A 19,186-nucleotide genomic window follows, 5' to 3' on the forward strand; every position below is an offset into this window, starting at 1 on the left:
GACTCATCAAAACTAAGAAACCAACAGTGGTAACTTACTATAAACTAAACTTCAGACTTGATTCAAATTTCACCAGTTTTCCCACTTCTGTCCTTTTTCAGTTCCAGAATCCAATCCATGGTGCCTTTAGTTATTGTATCTCCTCAGTGTTCTCTGGTCTGTGACAATTTCTGTCTTTCTTTGCTTTTCATGACCTTGACAGATTTGAGGAGTACTGGTCATATACTTCCCAGAATGTCCCTCAAGTGGGGTTTGTCTAATATTTTTCTTATGATTTGACTGAGGTTATGGGTTTTGGGTAAGGATACCACAGAGATAAAGTGCCCTTCTCATCACATCATATCAGGGAGTAAGTAGTACATGATGCCTGCATGACTGATCATTGGTGATGTTAATCTCGAAAACTTGGTTAAAGTGTCTCTGTAGTAGTTTTCTATGGCTGACATAACAAATTGTTAAAACCCAATGGGTTATAAAAATTGTATTATCTTACAGTTCTAGAGTTCAGAAGTATGACATAGAACTGAGCTAAAATCAAGGTGCTGGCATTGCTGCATTTCTTTCTAGAGAGTCTAGGGGAGAATCCATTTCCTTGCCTTTTTCCAACTTGCAGAGGCCACTTGCATTCCTTGGCTCATTGCCTCCTTCCCCTGTCTTCAGTCAGCCACTGCTGGCTGAGTCCTTCCCACATTGCATCGTTCTGACACTGCTTCCTTAGTCATATCTGCCTCTGACTAGCTCGTTTTTCCTTTCCTATTTAGGGACTCTTGTGAATACTGGACCCAGCCAGTTAATCCAGGATAATCTTCCTATATATAGGTCATTTGATTAGCAACCCCCCTTTGCCATGTACTGTAATATATTTGCAGATTCCAGGGATTAGGACATGAACAGCTGTGTGTGTGTGTGGGGGGGGGGGCAGTGGATATTCTGCCTACCACGGGTAGTATTTGCCAAATTTCTCCACTGTAAAAGGTGTTATTTTTATCTTTCTACACTCTTTTCTTTAGAAGTGAATCATTAAATCCACACTCAAGGGAGGAAGGAGATAAACATGCATGCACATACACATACATACAATTTGTAATTCTTCTATAAGGAAAATTTGCCTCCTCCATTTATTTACTTATTAAAACATTTGTGTCTATCAGTATTGACTAGTGGATATTTATTTTATACTTGGATTATAATAATAAAATGTTTATTGTGTTGCTTAGAAGATCATTTCTTTCATTTTTGTTGTTTACCAAAATCATGCACAATTTTTAGTTTTAAAACTGACCAATATAGAAATGTGTATAGTAAAAGTTAAAAGTCTCTTTACCCTTTCTTGATCTTATTTCCCAGAGATAACTATCATCAGTTTATATATATATTTTAGACTTCTTTCTATAAATATATAATTATTTGGATATAATGTATAAAGATGCTTTTTCTTACTTTACATAGGACAATACTTCACATAATGTTACACAATTTTCTCATATAACAATATGTCTTAAAGATCACAGCCTATCATGCACTTATATATGCCTGAGTCATTCATTTAAATGGCTATCTCATTCATTTTAATGGCTACACAGTATTCTCCTAGTATGTATATACCTCATTTATGTAGTCTCCTCTTGATGTACTCATAGGTTGTTTCCAGTTTTTCACTATTGCAAGCAATACTGCAGTGAACTTTCTTGTATATTTTGTACAATGTGCTAGTATTTCTATGTAACTAAAAGCTTTCAGGTCCTTCTAGCTCTGATTTTTTTCGTATTCCTAGAAAAAGAATACCAGAACTGGCGGCATTGGCATTAAAGTATAATTTTCAAAGAATTAAAACATGACTCTTGTAAGACCGGATACTATAAAACTTTTAGAGGAAAATATAGGCAGAACACTCTTTGACAGAAATCTCAGCAATATCTTTTTGATCCATCTCCTAGAGTAATGGAAATAAAAACAAAAATAAACAAATGGGACCTAATGAAACTCAAAAGCTTTTGCACAGCAAAGGAAACCATAAACAAAATGAAAAGACAACTCACAGAATGGGAGAAGACATTTGCAAACCAGGCGACCGACAAGGGATTAGTCTCCAAAACTTACAAACAGCTCATACAGCTCAATATCAAAGCAAACAGCCCAATCAAAAAATGGGCAGAAGACCTAAATAGACATTACTCCAAAGAAGACACGCAGATGGCCAAGAGGCACATGAAAAGATGCTCAACATCACTAATTATTAGAGAAATGCAAATCAAAACTACAATGAGGTATCACCTCACACCAGTCAGAATGGCCATCATCAGAAAGTCTGCAAACAATAAATGCAGGAGAGGGTGCAGAGAAAAAGGAACCCTCCTACACTGTTGGTGGGAATGTAAATTGATACAGCCACTATGGAGAACAGTATGGAGGTTCCTTAAGAAACTAAAAATAGAGCTACCATATGATCCCACAAACCACTCCTGGGCATATATCTGGAGAAAAACATGATTCGAAAGGATACATGCACCAGTGTTCATTGAAGTGCTGTTCACAATAGCCAAGACATGGAAGCAACCTAAATGTACATCGACAGAGGAATGGATAAAGAAGATGTGGTACATATATACAGTGGAGTATCACTCAGCAATTAAAAAGAATGAGATGATGCCATTTGCAGCAACATGGATGGCCCTGGAGATTATCATACTAAGTGAAGTAAGTCAGACAGAGAAAGACATCATATGATATCACTTATATGTGGAATCTAAAAAAAAGGTACAAATGAACTTATTTACAAAACAGAAACAGACTCACAGACTTAGAAAATGAACTAGTGGTTACCAGGGAAAAGGGTGGGGAGGGATAGATTGGCAGTTTGGGATTGACATGTACACACTGCTATATTTAAAATAGATAACCAACAAGGACCTACTGTATAGCACAGGGAACTCTGCTCAATACTCTGTAATAACCTAGATGGGAAAAGAATTTGAAAAAGAATAGATACATATAGATATACAACTGAATAAATCTGCTGTACACCTGAAACTAACACAACATTGTTAATCAACTATATTCCAATATAAAATAAAAATTTTAAAAAAACATAAAAAACATGACACTCATGTAAATTAAAAAAATGAAAATGTGAACAAGATTTCATGTAATTAATGAAGGAAGCAGTAGGATTTTGAAACCAGTTCAAATAAGAATTAGGAAGATGGATAAATAATCACAAAGGCTTCACTGAATTTATTTGTAATTACAACGCCAGTTAATAATCCATAAGGCAATAAAATGCAGTGTTTGAGATTATCTTTTCTACAGGGCAGAGTCTCTATGAGACAAAATGCATTTGCATATCTATGGTCCGGAATCACTTTCATTGCTATAAGTTTTGTACAACTAACAGATATCCCACAATATGGTAAAAGAGCAAGTTAATTGAAGGTGCCTATAACTGTGGAATCAAACGAACTCTATAGAGGATCTACTACCTAACGTCCAGCAGTCTTCTGCAATGACACTCAGAAATAATTGTCAAAGGCGTGAAGATGGGCACTAGACATTACTAACACTGGAATTAGTGAACCACAGAGACGCCATACTTATACCTGGAAGCATGAACCACTGTTCAATCACTCACCTACACTTACCTACAAAAAGCTAAATTTCCCCCTAGTTAGCCTCCATGAAATTAGTAATACCATCTTTGGTGTGTGTACTGCTGTCACTTCATATATTTAAGTTCACGGGTATAGGGGAGCAATAGTTTTTTCTTAAGAACTTCGCTTGCAATTCGCATATGCTACCACTAAGCATGGAATGAATGGTACCTTGATTAGAGCCTGCCATAATGTGTTTGATGGAGAGAGAAGTTAGATGCTAGTAGTTTTTTTCCATCTTACCCAGGGCTCTTTTGTCCTTTGACGCTAGCATGAATAGAATAAGTGTATGAACTATGACACATACCAAATGAGATACAAATTTGCTTATGGTATTCCGGCACATTACGAAATGACCTCAGCTTATAACATATATAACATTTTAAAATAACAAGACTTTAAAGCACATATAAAGAGTAAAACACCTATGATGAATGCACAAATGCAAAAACACTGAATCTGCACTGTTTCATTTAATTCCCCTACTAACCTAATGAGGTAGATAAAACAAGTACCTGCTTACAGATGAGGATGCTGCAGAGTTGCAAAGTTATGTCACTTGTCCATTGTCACACAGTGAGTCCATTCCAGAATTGGGATTAGAGGCTCCATTTCTTGACTACTAGTTGACTCAGTGCTCTATTACATACCACTTGGAAAGTATTCTTGTAAACAATTATATCCTCTAGAAAGATCATTCAGCATGCTATAAAAAATCATATGACGAAGCATCTTCTTCACTATATCTATCAAAAATATTTATTGGGACCTAAGAATAGGGCACTCTATGAATGCTACAGGAGATGCTGAAAGATACAGAATGTAGTTTTTTCCTTCAAAGAACTTGTGAATTTAGTTCTGCACATAATATTCATTAACTTAACAAATGCTTATCGGGCTTCCCTGGTGGCACAGTGGTTAAGAATCCGCCTGCCAATGCAGAGGACACGGGTTTGAGTCCTGGTCCAGGAAGATCCCACATGCTGCGGAGCAACTAAGCCCGTGCGCCACAACTACTGAGCCTGCGCTCTAGAGCCCACGAGCCACAAATACTGAGCCCGTGTGCCACAACTACTGAAGCCCATGCGCCTAGAACCCGTGCTCCACAACAGGAGAAGCCAGCACAATGAGAAGCCCATGCACCGCAACAAAGAGTAGCCCCCGCTCACCACAACTGGAGAAAGCCTGCGTGCAGCAATGAAGACCCAATGCAGCCAAAAATAAATAAATTTTTAAAACACCAAAAACACAAATGCTTATCGAGTACCAACAATGCGGTAGGCATTGTTCTAGGTACTGGAAGTATATTAAAGGACTTGCCACAAGGTATGAAAGCTGAGATCACAAATTTGCATGTCTACAGGTGCTAGCAGGTAACACAAAAGTGAAACAGGCCTGATAGAAGTGTTCGGGACAATGACAAATAAAAGAACGCGTGCACTATCTAAACAGGACAGAAGCTGCATTCCCAGGTGCTTGTTGTCACATGGGAAGGCAAACTCGGAGTTGCCAGTTCTTCAGATTTCTAGGAAAGAACGAAATCTGGATTTTTATGTGAAACACTGGAAACTAAGTTTATTTTTTTATAAAATGCTGAGCAGGGCAAACAAAACACATCTGCCTGCCAAATCCAGTTCATCTGCTGACAACTTGTGACCGCTGCATTAAAAGATAACAGCCAAATGGAGGACAGAGACCATCAGCCCTATTTTAGTACCAAGGAAAAGAGAGTAACTGGATCCTGCGGTAGCCAGGGTAGATTTCATAAAGGAGGTGGGTATTGAGCAGGACCTGGGAGACTGAGCATAGAATGCAGGAGCCCCAGCCCTAAAGCACTTCACTTACCTATGTCCTCATATGTTGACTGAAATCACCATGAGTCAATGGCATCCTGTAGCTGCAATGACGTCCATATACTACAAGAACACAAGACCTGATCATCGCTGTCCTCTGCCAGGGACATAGGCTAAAATTGTGGTGTCAGGTTTGCAATTAGAGGCTGCCTGCAAGAGGAACACTTAAAACACATGGAGCAAACCCAGAGTCAGGTAACCAGAGTAGTAAAAGAATTGGAAGTTATAAGGGACAGATATCTATAGCCCAAATGAGTCATGAAATATAGGGCTCATACATGTGGTTCATACCACCCCCTTACTTAATATCTTTCCAGGAGATTTTGAGGGCAGTGTACTTAAAATTCAAATGTCTTATCATGACCTACAAGGCCCTAAAACTCTGACTTCCATCTGCCTCTTTGCATTCATCTTGTATCATACTCTCCAGGACTCACTATACTCCAGCTACAATGGCTTTCTCTCCATTCCTCATAATTTCCAAACATCTGCATATGCTGTTCCCGCTACCTGGGATACTCTTCACCATGGTTTGTTTGTTTGAATAACAGATTTGCTTTCATCATTTCCTCTAAGATCAGGAACAAGACAAGGATGTCCACTCTTGCCACTATTATTCAACATAGTTTTGGAAGTCCTAGCCATGGCAATTGGAGAAGAAAAAAATAAATAAAAGGAATACAAATTGGAAAATAAGAAGTAAAACTGTCACTGTCCACCTACAGGGGTGGGATAGGGAGGGTGGGAGGGAGGGAGACGCAAGAGGGAAGAGATATGGGAACATATGTATATGTATAACTGATTCACTTTGTTATAAAGCAGAAACTAACACACCATTGGAAAGCAATTATACTCCAATAAAGATGTTAAAAAAAAAAAACTGTCACTGTTTGCAGATAACATGATACTATACATAGAAAATCCTAAAGATGCCACCAGAAAACTACTAAAGCTAATCAATGAATTTGGTAAAATTGCAGGATACAAAATTAATGCACAGAAATCTCCTGCATTCCTATACACTAACAACAAAAGATCAGAAAGGGAAATTAAGGAAACAATCTCATTCACCATTGCAACAAAAACAACACCTAGGAATAAACCTACCTAAGGAGGTAAAAGACCTGTACTCAGAAAACTATAAGACACTGATGAAAGAAATCAAAGATGACACAAACAGATGGAGAGATATATCATGTTCTTGGATTGGAAGAATCAATATTGTCAAAATGACTATACTACCCAAAGCAATCTACAGATTCAATGCAATCCCTATCAAATTACCAATGGCATTTTTCACAGAACTAGAACAAAAAAATCTTAAAATTTGTATGGAGACACAAAGACCCTGAATAGCCAAAGCAAACTTGAGAAAAAAAAGAGTTGGCGGAATCAGGCTCCCTGACTTTCAAGACAATATGGTACTGGCACAAAACCAGAAATATAGATCAATGGAACAGGATAGAAAGCCCAGAGATAAACCCACGCACATATGGTCAACTAATCTATGACAAAGGAGGCAAGGATATACAATGGAGAAAAGACAGTCTCTTCAATAAGTGGTGCTGGGAAAACTGGACAGCTACATGTAAAAGAATGAAATTAGAACACTCCCTAACACCATACACAAAAATAAACTCAAAATGGATTAAAGACCTAAATGCAAGGCCAGACACTATAAAACTCTTTGAGGAAAACATAGGAAGAACACTCTTTGACATAAATCACAGCAAGATCTTTTTTGACCAACCTCCTAGAGAAATGGAAATAAAACTAAAAATAAACAAATGGGACCTAATGAAACTTAAAAGCTTTTGCATAGCAAAGGAAAATATAAATAAAACAAAAAGACAACCCTCAGAATAGGAGAAAATATTTGCAAACAAATCAACGGATAAAGGATTAATCTCCAAAATATATAAACAGGTCATACAGCTCAATACTAATAAAAAAAAACAACCCAATCCAAAAATGGGCAGGAGATCTAAATAGACGTCTCTCCAAAGAAGACATACAGATGGCCAAGAGGCACATGAAAAGCTGCTCAACATCACTAATTATTCGGGAAATGCAAATCAAAACTACAACGAGGTATCACCTCACAGTGGTCAGAATGGCCATCATCAGAACATCTACAAACAATAAATGCTGGAGAGGGTGTGGAGAGAAGGGAACCCTTCTGCACTGTTAGTGGGAATGTAAATTGATACAGCCACTATGGAGAACAGTGTGGAGCTTCCTTAAAAAACTAAAAATAGAATTACCATATGACCCGACAATCCCACTACTGGGCATATACCCAGAGAAAACTATAATTCAAAAGGACACATGCACCCCAATGTTCATTGCAGCACTATTTACAATAGCCAGGTCTTGGAAGCAACCTAAATGTCCACCGATAGACAAATAGATAAAGAATGTGGTACATATATACAATGGAATATTACTCAGCCATAAAAAGGAACGAAAGTGGGTCATTTCTAGAGACGTGGATGGACCTAGAGACTGTCATACAGAGTGAAGTAAGTCAGAAAGAAAAAAACAAATATCGTATATTAACACATATATGTGGAATCTAGAAAAATGGTACAAATGAACCGGCTTGCAAGGCAGAAATAGACACACAGATGTAGAGAACAAACGTATGGACACCAAGGGGGGAACGGGGGTGGGATGAATTGGGAGATTGGGATCAACATATATACACTAATATGTATAAAATAGATAACTAATGAGAACCTGCTGTATGGCATAGGAAACGCCACTGTACAGTAGAAACTAAAACAACATTGTAAAACAACAATACCACAATGAAAAAAACAAACAAACATTTGCTTTCATGCTTCAACTCTTAGCTTCATCACTTTCTTGGAGAGATCTTACCTGACTACCATATCTCAAGTAGATTCCTCCCCTTTTTCTCTGCCGTGGCCCCTCTTTTCCTTCTTAGCTCCAGCAGGGCAAGTTCTAGGTCTTCCTGTTGACTGTTAAATCACCAGCACATAGTACAATGGCTGGCACCAAGAAGGTACTCAATGAAGGTTGTTGAATAAATAGATGACTATAAGTAAATGAGGTCTGAGTACTTGTTTATACATCTGAAGGGATATTATGAGGCAGGGAGAATACCTCACAATTATGGCTCCCTACAGAGTACATACATACTACCCTGGAAGCAATATAGGAGGAGAGCAAGGACAAGCATAGTAGTAGGTAGAGAAATGGCTAAAAACATTTTCTGGGCTCATGATCCTGTTAATCACACACATTCATATACCTTCTCTCATAAAGGGAAATAGATTTTTCCAAATGCAGATATCAGAAGGAGAGAGAGTTTGGTCATCTCTCTCAGGCCCTGTGAGAATAATCATTAATTACCCTAGTACAGTAGGGATATTTGCTAAAGGGAGCCTTTTATTAGTCATATCATAATTGGGTTCAGTTATGTGTGGCAAACATTTTTTACCAGTCCCCATCCTCAAGGAAATGCAATGACAGCCTCCCACCTGCCATCTCCCTGTAGTCTTCGGTCCCCCTTTTATCCAGCAGCCCGAGTGAGCTAGCCGGCTGAAATGCAAACACTGCAGTGAGTCCAGGGAAAAAAGACAGTGGCGCTACCTTTTAATACAAATGGCAAAAGAAAGAAAATTTCAGAAGGTCATATAGCAGGTTACTGAAGAAAGTGGAAGATGTCAGGGGGATGCAAAACGACAAGGAAAGTGTCAACTGTAGGTAGACAACAGGTACACTTTATCCTACTCAACTCAGTGCGAGTGACTGAAAGTCAACATTTAATGCAGCATCTGCATGCCCAGAATGGCTTACAATCAGCAAGCATGCAAATAGATTAAATTTGTCGACTACAACTGCACAAGGATAAAAGAAAGACTAAGAGGGTATGATATATTGAGGAGGGGTTTGAATAATTTAATGGTCCTAATTTTGTCTTCAATGCCGTCTCAGTTGAGGTACTTCCAGGGGCAGACAGCTAAATAAATGATAGAAAGTTTGCAGTATATAAGCCAGATGCTAGACCCATTAATCAAATAGCTCATTTTGCCCCTATTCATGTACTTTATTCATTTTATTAGAGCTAGAGGCCTAATATATATGGTAAAGTCTTAATTATCTTAATGAGGAAAATATAAGCTAGAGCAATTCAATAGACCAAAAGTGGATGTGAGTTTTGAACTTCAATTCTTTTAAATGCTAAGCCTTCACCCAAATTTTTGATATACAGTGTCACTTGCTTAACAGTATATTTCTCCACTTTGGCTCTATCTGAGATGGCCCCATGGTACTTGAGAAGAAAAGAACAAAGGGAAGTAAGGAGAAGGGAAGAGAGAAAAATCAGATCATCTGGGTGATCTACTAAATCAATGAATAAATGACTAGGGGAGGGATAAATTAGGAGTTTGGGATTAACATATACACACTACTATATATAAAGTAGACAATCGACAAGGACCTACTATATAGCACAGGGAACTCTACTCAGTATTTTGTAATAACCTATATGGGAAAAGAATCTGAAAAAGAATGGATATATGTATATGTATCACTTTGTTGTACACCGGAAACTAACACAACCTTGTAAATCAACTATACTCCAATATAAAATAAAAAATCCAAAAAAAAAACCAACACAAAAACAAAGAAACAAAACAGAAATAGACTCACGGACATAGAAAACAAATTTATGGTTACCAAAGGGGAGAGGGCAGAGGGAGGGATAAATTAGGAGTATGGGATTAACAGATACAAAGTACCCTACATAAAATAGATAAGTGACAAGGACTTACCATATATAGCGCAGGGGACTATATTCAATATCTTGTAATAACCTATAATGGAATATAGTCTGCAAAAAAAAAGTATCACTCTGCTGTACACCTGAAACTAATACAATATTCTAAATCAACTATACCCCAATATAAAATAAAAATTAAAGAAAAGTAAAGAATAAATGGCTAATAAAAAGTTAGTTTCCATATACATTGTCCACAAAGAAGCCCAGAGATGAAATGGAGTTCCGTTTCCCATTTCATAAACACGCTGGGTTCGTTTATTTATGATGACTCGATGCTGATCCAGCAGATGAGATTAGCTCGCTATATAGAACTGTACTCAAAAAGTTGAGATAATGGGCTTGATTCCTTATTCACCCATACAACCCATTTACTCATACACAAAGCTTTGAATAACCATCTGAGTATAGTGAAAAGGGTATGGGACCTAGAATTCCAAGACTTGGCTTCCAGGTGAAGCTCTGACACGTACTCATTTTCAGTAACTTCACACTGGACAAACAACTTAAACTTTCTGAGCCTCATAAAATGGGTATGGCCACAGCTTTTCTGCCTGCCTTACAGGGCTGTTGTGAGATAATGGATGTGAAAAGGCTTTGTGAACTGTCAGATGCCACTCAACTGCTACTGTTACTTATCAACTACCTCTTATAGAGGAAAATTCTGGCCCGTTTTCACAGTCTATCGTGTTGGACGTTAGGCAAGGGTGCAATTTGCAGACTGGGCTGGACGAGCTAAGACAAAGGCAGGAAGCAAAAGAGGAGGAGAGTGTGTCTTGTATCCACAGAATACAGAAAAGTTAGATTTCAAATAGATTTTTTGCAGAAGCACAAAGCCCAGAAGAGGGAGTATTTCCTGCAGAGGCAACCCTTCCATCTGTCCTCTGGATTCTCATTCCTTTCCATCTTCATCACCACATTCTGTCATTCACTCCCTTCTCCCGTATCTTCAATATCTCCCTCTCTGCTCGATTTTTGCTTCACTCCTCCCCATTGCCCTCCAAATAAAGCTCAAATTTTCTGACACAAAAAAAGCCTTCCATGAACTGGCTTCTGTCTTCCTGTTTTGCGTTTCCTTCTTTGCCACTTTCTGTACCTCTGAATTGCTTGTAGGTTTCATCACACACAATGTTCTTTCTCAGCTCCGTTGCCTCATGCTGTCTATTCTGCTTAATATGACCTTCACCTTCACTTCACTTGGCTAAATCCTGCTTCTCAGATGCAGTTCACATCTCATCTTCCAAGTCACTTTCCTTGACACCTCAAGATCGAGTTAGGTCCCTTCTCTATAACATATTATATCCCTATCATTGGAAGTACCACATTGTATTAATAATTTCTTGTTTATATGTCTTTCTCACTCTCAAGACCACAGGTTCCTCAAGAATGGGGACTTACCAGACCCATAACAAAGGGTGTGGCACATAGCAAACACTTTTACCACATGGATGAGGTTACCTAAAGCCAGCAAAGCTATGTGGGAGGATAAGGAACTCTCAGTCACTGACATATCAGGGTGAATGAATTCAAAATTATGCCTTTCTCTATGGAAGCAGCCTAAGCGTCCATCAACAGATAAATGGGTAAAGAAGATGTGGTATGTATGTATGTATACACACACACACAATGGAATATTATTCAGCCATAAAAAAGAATAAAATTTTACTATTTGCAGCAACATGGATGGGCTTGGAGGGCATTATGCTAAGTGAAATAAGAGAGAAAGACAAATACTGTATGATATCCCTTATATGTGGAATCTAAAAAAATGCAACAAACTAGTGAATATAACAAAAAAGCAGACTCGCAGAGACAGAGAACAAACTAGTGGTTACGGGGGGGGCGGGGGGGGGAGGTGTGGTGCAGGCAGTATAGGGGTGGGGGAGTGGGAGGTACAACCTGTTGGGTGTAAGATAGCCTCAAAGATGTATTGTACAACACGGGGAATAGAGCCAATATTTTGTAATAACTGTAAATGGTAAGTAACCTTAAAAATTGTATAAAAAATTTAAAAATATGCCTTTCTCTTGATTCACAATTAAAATAAACTTAGCGAGGAAATTAGAATTTTGATTGGATGGATTCATCAAATCCATGAATTTGATGATGGCACATGGATTCATAAGTAGGTAATTTGAGGACATGGGACATTTGGCATCTCAGAGAAAGCCTAGGCAAAATGCTACAATGGAAGACACTGATCAGATCCAGGTGGAACAATAAAGGGCGGGTAACTCTGGATACAAGCATATCCAAGGACCACTTTAGTCCCTGGGAGAACACAGATTCAAGGTAACACAGCCAGGTAAGCAGTCTGCAGAGCAGAAGCAGACCTGGTACCCCATAAGATGGAACAGTGAAAACTCTCTCGCCCATTCTCTTCTTGCTATAGAATGGCTAGGCTAGGTCTGCAAGTGTCAGTGCTGGTGTGAACATCTTAAAAGGGACAACAGGGCATTGACTGATGACAGTGGGTAACCTAATTCTCCAATGAGAACCTTCCACCTACTCCCAGTATGTTCTAAGGAGATAGCGTTGTATGCTTCATGAAAGCTCATGACCACCAACTGGGAAATTCCCAGGTATTTTAAAAGGGTCAATGGTATCATTTTCATAAGTTGAGCACATTTTCTTCTTTTTTAGTATGACAAGAGGCAGGGAACAAATGTGTTGATTTGGCTATTAGTTCACCAGATATTCAATTCAGCTGACTGACACAGCTGCTGTAGCAGCCCCAGGACATGCTTCCCAGGCTAAACTACAGAGTGTGTCATTCAGCACTGTCATTAACAAATGTAACAAAAATCACAGTATGAACTATAGCCTTCTAATAAAAACATTGCTGGTAATTAGACCCTCCACTTGTTCATCTGAATCTCTTGCCACCACTCCGGATTGCTTATAACATTGCAGCCCATAAGCTGAGTCAGAACTTTTTATAGGCACATTTTCATCTGGAAATGGCGAGATCACCTCACACCAACTCAATCATCAGGGCACAGGTTCAAAGGTGATTAGGAGTAACAGGAATATTATGTGCCCAGGGACTCTGAATCTACTAGAGAATGCATTCATCACAGTGAATTTGTGGATTTTCGGATGAATGATTATAGATAATCAAAATAATAATAGGGACTTCCCTGGTGGTCCAGTGGGTAACACTCTGCGCTTCCACCGCAGGGGGCTCAGGTTCGATCCCTGGTCGGGAAACTAAGATCCCACATGCGGCAGGGCACGCCCTGCCCCCTGACCCCCAAAAAACAATAGTAATAAGTAGCTACCATTCATCAAGAATTACTGTATACCTGGAGTTTTATGTACATTATTTCATCAATTCCTCACAACAATGCTGGGAGGCATGATTATAACCTCCACTTCACAGATGGAGAAACTAGGAATCACAACGATTAGGAGACACATCCGTGGCCACGTGGAGATAGTAATAAGCACATAGCAGATCAGGATTTGAAGCTACGTCAGTAGAACTGCAAAGCCTTTGCTGTTAACCATGATGCTGTGCTGTCTTACTATACTTTTCTCTATTTTCCCAAATTTTCTAGAGTAGTTGTATGTTATTTAGTAATAACATTTTAAAATGTCATTTAAACTGGGTGAAACACTTAGGATTTCAATTCAGTTTAATTCCCCAAAAAAAAAAAAAAAATTGTTGAGCCCTTTTACAATATAAGGAACTCTGCATGATGCTGGGGAAACAAATTCTAGTTGCTACCCTCCAGGTAATAAAACTGGTACAATCTCTATGAACAGCCCTACAATAACACTACAAAATGTTTGAAGTCCCAATAGGAAAGTGCAAACTAAGTGTTAGGAAAGCACTAAACAAGGAGAGGTTACTTCTGGACTGGGGAAGGAAGAAGAAAAGGCTTCATAAAGGGTATAACCTATAAGCCGAATTTTAAAAGATACTTAGGGACTTCCCTGGAGGTCCAGTGGTTAAGACTCTCTGCTTCCACTGCAGGGGGCACGGATTCGATCCCTGGTTGGGGAACTAGGATCCCCTCATGCCGTGCGGCACTGCCAAAAAAAATAATAAAAATAAAAGATACTTAGGATTTATTTTTCATTAATTTTCAAAGTAATAACCAGCTCATTGTTGAAAATAGAAAAGTTTGGGGAAATTTTAAAAGCACAGCAAATGACCTGTGAAGAACTACTGTTAACATTTTGGAGTATTTCCTTACAGACTTTATTCTGCGTTAATCACTTTCCTTTAAAGAGTTGAGATCCTCCTGTGTATATCTTGTATATTCAGTAACATCATAACCTATGCATTTTCCTGTGTGTGCTTTTCTGACCATTGGAATATTTCTTTATCTTTGCCCTCCCCCAAATATCAAAGTAACTCTCACTCCAGTAGCTGTCAAAGTGTGATCAGAGGGTCCCTGTGGATCCGAGAGCCCCCTTCGGGGGATCCACGAGGTCAAAATCATGTATAGTTAAAGGATCCATTCAAAGTAAAAAAGTAGACGAGATGGTTTTAATGTAACAGAGTATGAAAAGTTCATTGATAGCGTTTCAGATTCCATATTGCAGCTAACCTTTGAGAAATTGCTACTTGTTGAGTTTTGGTGTAGTGTCAAAGAAGAATATCTACAATTATCTGACAAGACTATTAAAATACTCCTCCATTTTCCAACTACATATCTGTGTGAGGTTGGACTCTCTTCATAGTCTTCAACCAAAACAACACATCAAGAAAGCTTGAACTCAGAAGCAGATGTGAAAATCCAGTCTTCTATTAAGCCAGATATTAAAGAGATTAGTAAAAATATAAGTGCCACTTTCCTCACTAAACATTTTGTGGTTTGTAAAATACAGGTATTTGTTATTAAAATAATAAACCTATTGACATACACATTTTTAATTGTCAATTAAATTATTGTCAATTATTACAATTGAGAGTGATTGTAATAATTGTAATGATTGTTATGTTGTAATAATTGTAATGTTGTAATTGTAATAATTGTAATGTTGTAATAATTGATTGTAATAATTATTACAATTATTGACAATTATTTAATTGTCAATTATTCTAAATTTCTAATAGTAAGTATTGAAATATGTATGTATAACCCATATAGACAAAAGCTCAATTATTTGTAAGAATGCAAAGGGGTCCTGAGACCAAAAAGTTTAAGAACCACGATCTTTCCATGTTTCAGGCATGCCTAAAACATGACTACCTCCAAGAAGCTGCCCTTTACCTTTAGACGAGGTTAAATGTCCGTATCACCCCCACTATTATCGTTCAAGCACTCAGCACACCTCCACTGAGTTCCTCAATGTCTAAACACCCCACTCTAACTTAAGCTTTATGATGGCATCAGCTGTGTCTGTCCTTTGAACCTCTGTATCCTTGGCACGTAGCAGAGTGTCTGGCATGTAGGAGATGCTCTATAGTATTTGTCATGTAAGTGAATAAATGTTTAAAACCCCTGTAAACCATCATGTTAACAGCCACAAAGTATTCCATGATATGGATAAGGCATCATTTTACTTAATCATTCGAAACTGATAGGATTTTGAAAAGAAAAAGTGGAAGGGTTTCTTGACAGGAGAATAGAGTATGCAAAAGCACAGAGGGGAAAAGTATAATGAAATTGTGGAGGCACTTGGGTTCGCTGGAGCTCAGGGAATATAGAGGGAAGCAGTAGAATACATGGACCAATCAATAATTAGGCGGGAGCAGACTGTCAAGGATCTTGAATACTATATTAATGAATTTAGACATCATTTAGTAGATAATGCAGAGCCATTGACTATGCTTGAGCATGAGCATGACATGTCAGATTCGTGCTTTAGGAAGATTAATCCTGCAGTAGTGTACAGGATTGTTTAGAGCCAAAGTCCAGAGGATGGGAGAGCAGTAAGAGGGACTCCTTCCTGACATCTTCCCCACAAAAAGTTATGGAATAAATGTCCTCTCACAGAGAATAGAATGAATAGTCATTGGATGATAGAAATGCCTAAAATAATTAGTCAGAATGGTCCAGGAAGAGCAAGAGTTAAAGATGTGAACCAAGTTCTCAGTCTGCGTGACTAACAGGACGGTAGCACTATTAACAGAAACAGAATACAGACAGAAAAGCTGTCTCACATGGTAAGCTGTTGGCTTTAGCTTGGCCATGAGAAGATGAGACATTGGTGATGTCAAGTACTACATGGTATCTTGAAGATTTTTGGGCCAAGAGCCAGTGAACTGCACTTAACCCATTAAAAATAGAAAAGTCCCAAAGTGGAGAGAATGGGGAAGCCTGCCTCCTAGAAAGGTGTATTGCAATCTCTTGGTTAGCGAGGGTCTGAGGCATGGAGGAAGGAATAAGAGAGCATGTATAATTTCAAAAATCATATCCAAAAGGCCTATAGATGCCATAGCTCAACTGAGAGTTAATGCTCATTAACCGTTTCCTCAATTTGTATCATTCATGTGTTATATTATTTAAATCAACCTACTTTGTCTAACTCAGCACCATAATAAGCAATGAAATCTATTAAAACATGGATTTTAAGATTTAGTATAACTATTAAAATTTTTAAAATATTTATCCTTGTGCCACCTAAAATCATCTCATGAACTCCTAGTAGTGAATATCAAATTTGGGGGGAGATTGCTCTACAAATCTTGGTTGATGGGGATATTACTGAAGATAGAATAAGAAATCATTGTGCATCTAAAAAATAAGGCTAAGAAGCTCTGCTTTAAAAAATGTTCCCTTCTTCTATGACTCTAGGCCGTTTTCAGGTTCCTGCTCAAGGAATAGGAGCACTAAGAAAATTTCTTTGGGTTTTTCAAACAGGTCACTGCCAACCTTCTAGGAAAGGGGTTGGCAAACTATAGCCCACACACCAAATCCAGTCCACTGCCTGATTTTGTAAATAAAGTTTTATTTGAACACAGACAAGCCTACTCATTTACCTATTGTCTATGGCTGTTTTCACACTACAAAGGTAGAGTTGAGTAGTGGCAACAGAGACCAAATGGCCCACAAAACCTAAAATATTTACTGTTTAGCCTTTTAGAGAAAAAGTTTGCTGACTTTTGTTCTAGGGCACTGGTTTTCAGACTTTTTATGGCTCATTTTTTCCCCTATGGGAAGCCACTCCCACTCCATTTAAGGTGGCTCTAGTCATCGTCATCCCTGGTTCATGCCCTTGGCTTGGTCAGCAAGAACATATCATGTCTCTAGCCACAGTGGTTGGTTCTGGGACAGGCATGTAAACAAAGTTGGTTCAACAAGACTGAATAGATCCAGAAAGAGTTCTCATCTTCCTCCCTGACTCAGATTTTCATTCTCCACTCTAAAGCTAACTGCTTGCCTATGCTTTTGAGCATTTCTTCCTCTCACCTTTTCCATCAATCAGCTCTCTCCCAATGCTTCTTTCTCCTTTTTAAATAAAAAACATGTTCAAGATGTCTTCATTTTCTAAAAGTAAGTGTTGAGGACTGTACTCAAGAAGAGTTATTTTCACTTTGGTTCCTAGAGTTACAGAGGTGTTTCAGGGGTCACCATAAGAGGGCTCAATAGGTCACAAGTGACAGAAACTCTACTCAACTTAGCTTAAGCAAAAATCTAAAACTGTACCTTATAAGCTTATATAACAAAGGCTAGGGCTATATGTAGCTTTAACCTGGGCAAGATCCAAGGGGACTTAAACAGTGTCCGTCTGTCTGTCTCTGTGTCCCTGTCTCTACCTCTCTCCCCTCTTCGTTCCTTTGTGCTCATTTCTCTTCCAGAAGGTCCTTCTTCACTTGGTGGGCCCTGACAGATCTAGGCTAACACACTCATTATAATTAACAATCTCAAAGGAAAATGAGCTCTCTGAAGATACCAGGAAGAGAGGAAAAGATAATTCAATTCCCTACCCTCTCTTCCATTAATCAACAGCATAAGTGGGATATTAACCTTGAAAAGGAATAGGGAAACTCTCCTTAAGGACAGGAGGAAAGCAGAGGAGGTCCTAAAAATGTGAGAAAATATATCAAATGACCTTAAAATGCTCTACAAAGTAAAATACAGTTGACCTCTGTATCTGAGGCTTCCACATCCGTGGATACAGAGGGCTGACTATGGGAATGAGCATCAGGGGATTTTGGTATCCATGGCAGGTCCTAGAGCCGATCCCCTGTAGATTCTGAGGGATGACTGTGCCACCTACAAATTGGCACTTGCCATCTGCCTCTACAAGGATTAAGTCACACGCCACTGCAGCCTCTGACCTTCAACACCCCCTGAAAGGAGTTCAGGGTGGAGATCAGGTATGAGGAACTCTGAGCTCTGGGAAAAACTGGTAGAACAGGCTTTCAGATAGAAATTTTCAGAAGATTCTATGAGCCCAATTCTTGCATCTCCTCATATCTAGAAAAGCACTAAAATCATTGGCAGTGACATCTGCTCCTCGTGACTAGCAGCCAGCCTCTGCCAAAATGTGTGCCTGACTGCATGTCCCCCCTTCACTAAAGTCATATGTAACACTGACCTTCCCCCCACCTCTTTGGAGCAGTTTCTCCGAGCTATCCAAGATGCCGTCTCCCAGGCTATCGTTCTCATTTTACCCCAAATAAAACTTAACTCACAACTCTCACGTTGCGCATATTTTTCAGTCGACAACTGTATACGGTTACTTGCCAAGAATAGGAGGAACAAAGGGCAGAGGGTGGCTTGAGAAGAGTGGAAGAGTTTGGAGTATCTCCCATGCAGAATTTAATAGTTAAATAAACACATTGCTAGACAACAGTGAGAACTCAGATGAATTAAAAGAAGAAATCGACAGTGGTGAAACCAATCAGCAGGGAGAAATGATTCTTCAATAGTGTTACCATCCAAGGAGTAGAAATACAGAAAATTGATGACGGGATT

General features: G+C 38.7%; 2 long non-coding RNA genes across 3 annotated transcripts in view; both read right to left on the reverse strand.

The window, feature by feature from the left end:
• Positions 1–12,154, reverse strand: part of LOC309620794 — a 49,537-nt gene extending 37,383 nt beyond the window's left edge. The window contains exons 1-2 of the long non-coding RNA XR_014239631.1: positions 5,493–12,154; positions 4,163–4,353 (exon numbers count right to left, since the gene is read on the reverse strand). This is a non-coding gene — a long non-coding RNA (uncharacterized lncRNA). The remainder of the gene's footprint in view (positions 1–4,162; positions 4,354–5,492) is intronic.
• Positions 1–19,186, reverse strand: part of LOC309620798 — a 432,804-nt gene that overhangs the window by 89,870 nt on the left and 323,748 nt on the right. The window lies entirely within an intron of this gene.

Source organism: Balaenoptera borealis, assembly GCF_965194805.1.
Source record: "Balaenoptera borealis genome assembly, chromosome: X".
NCBI classification, from domain to species: Eukaryota; Metazoa; Chordata; class Mammalia; order Artiodactyla; family Balaenopteridae; genus Balaenoptera; species Balaenoptera borealis.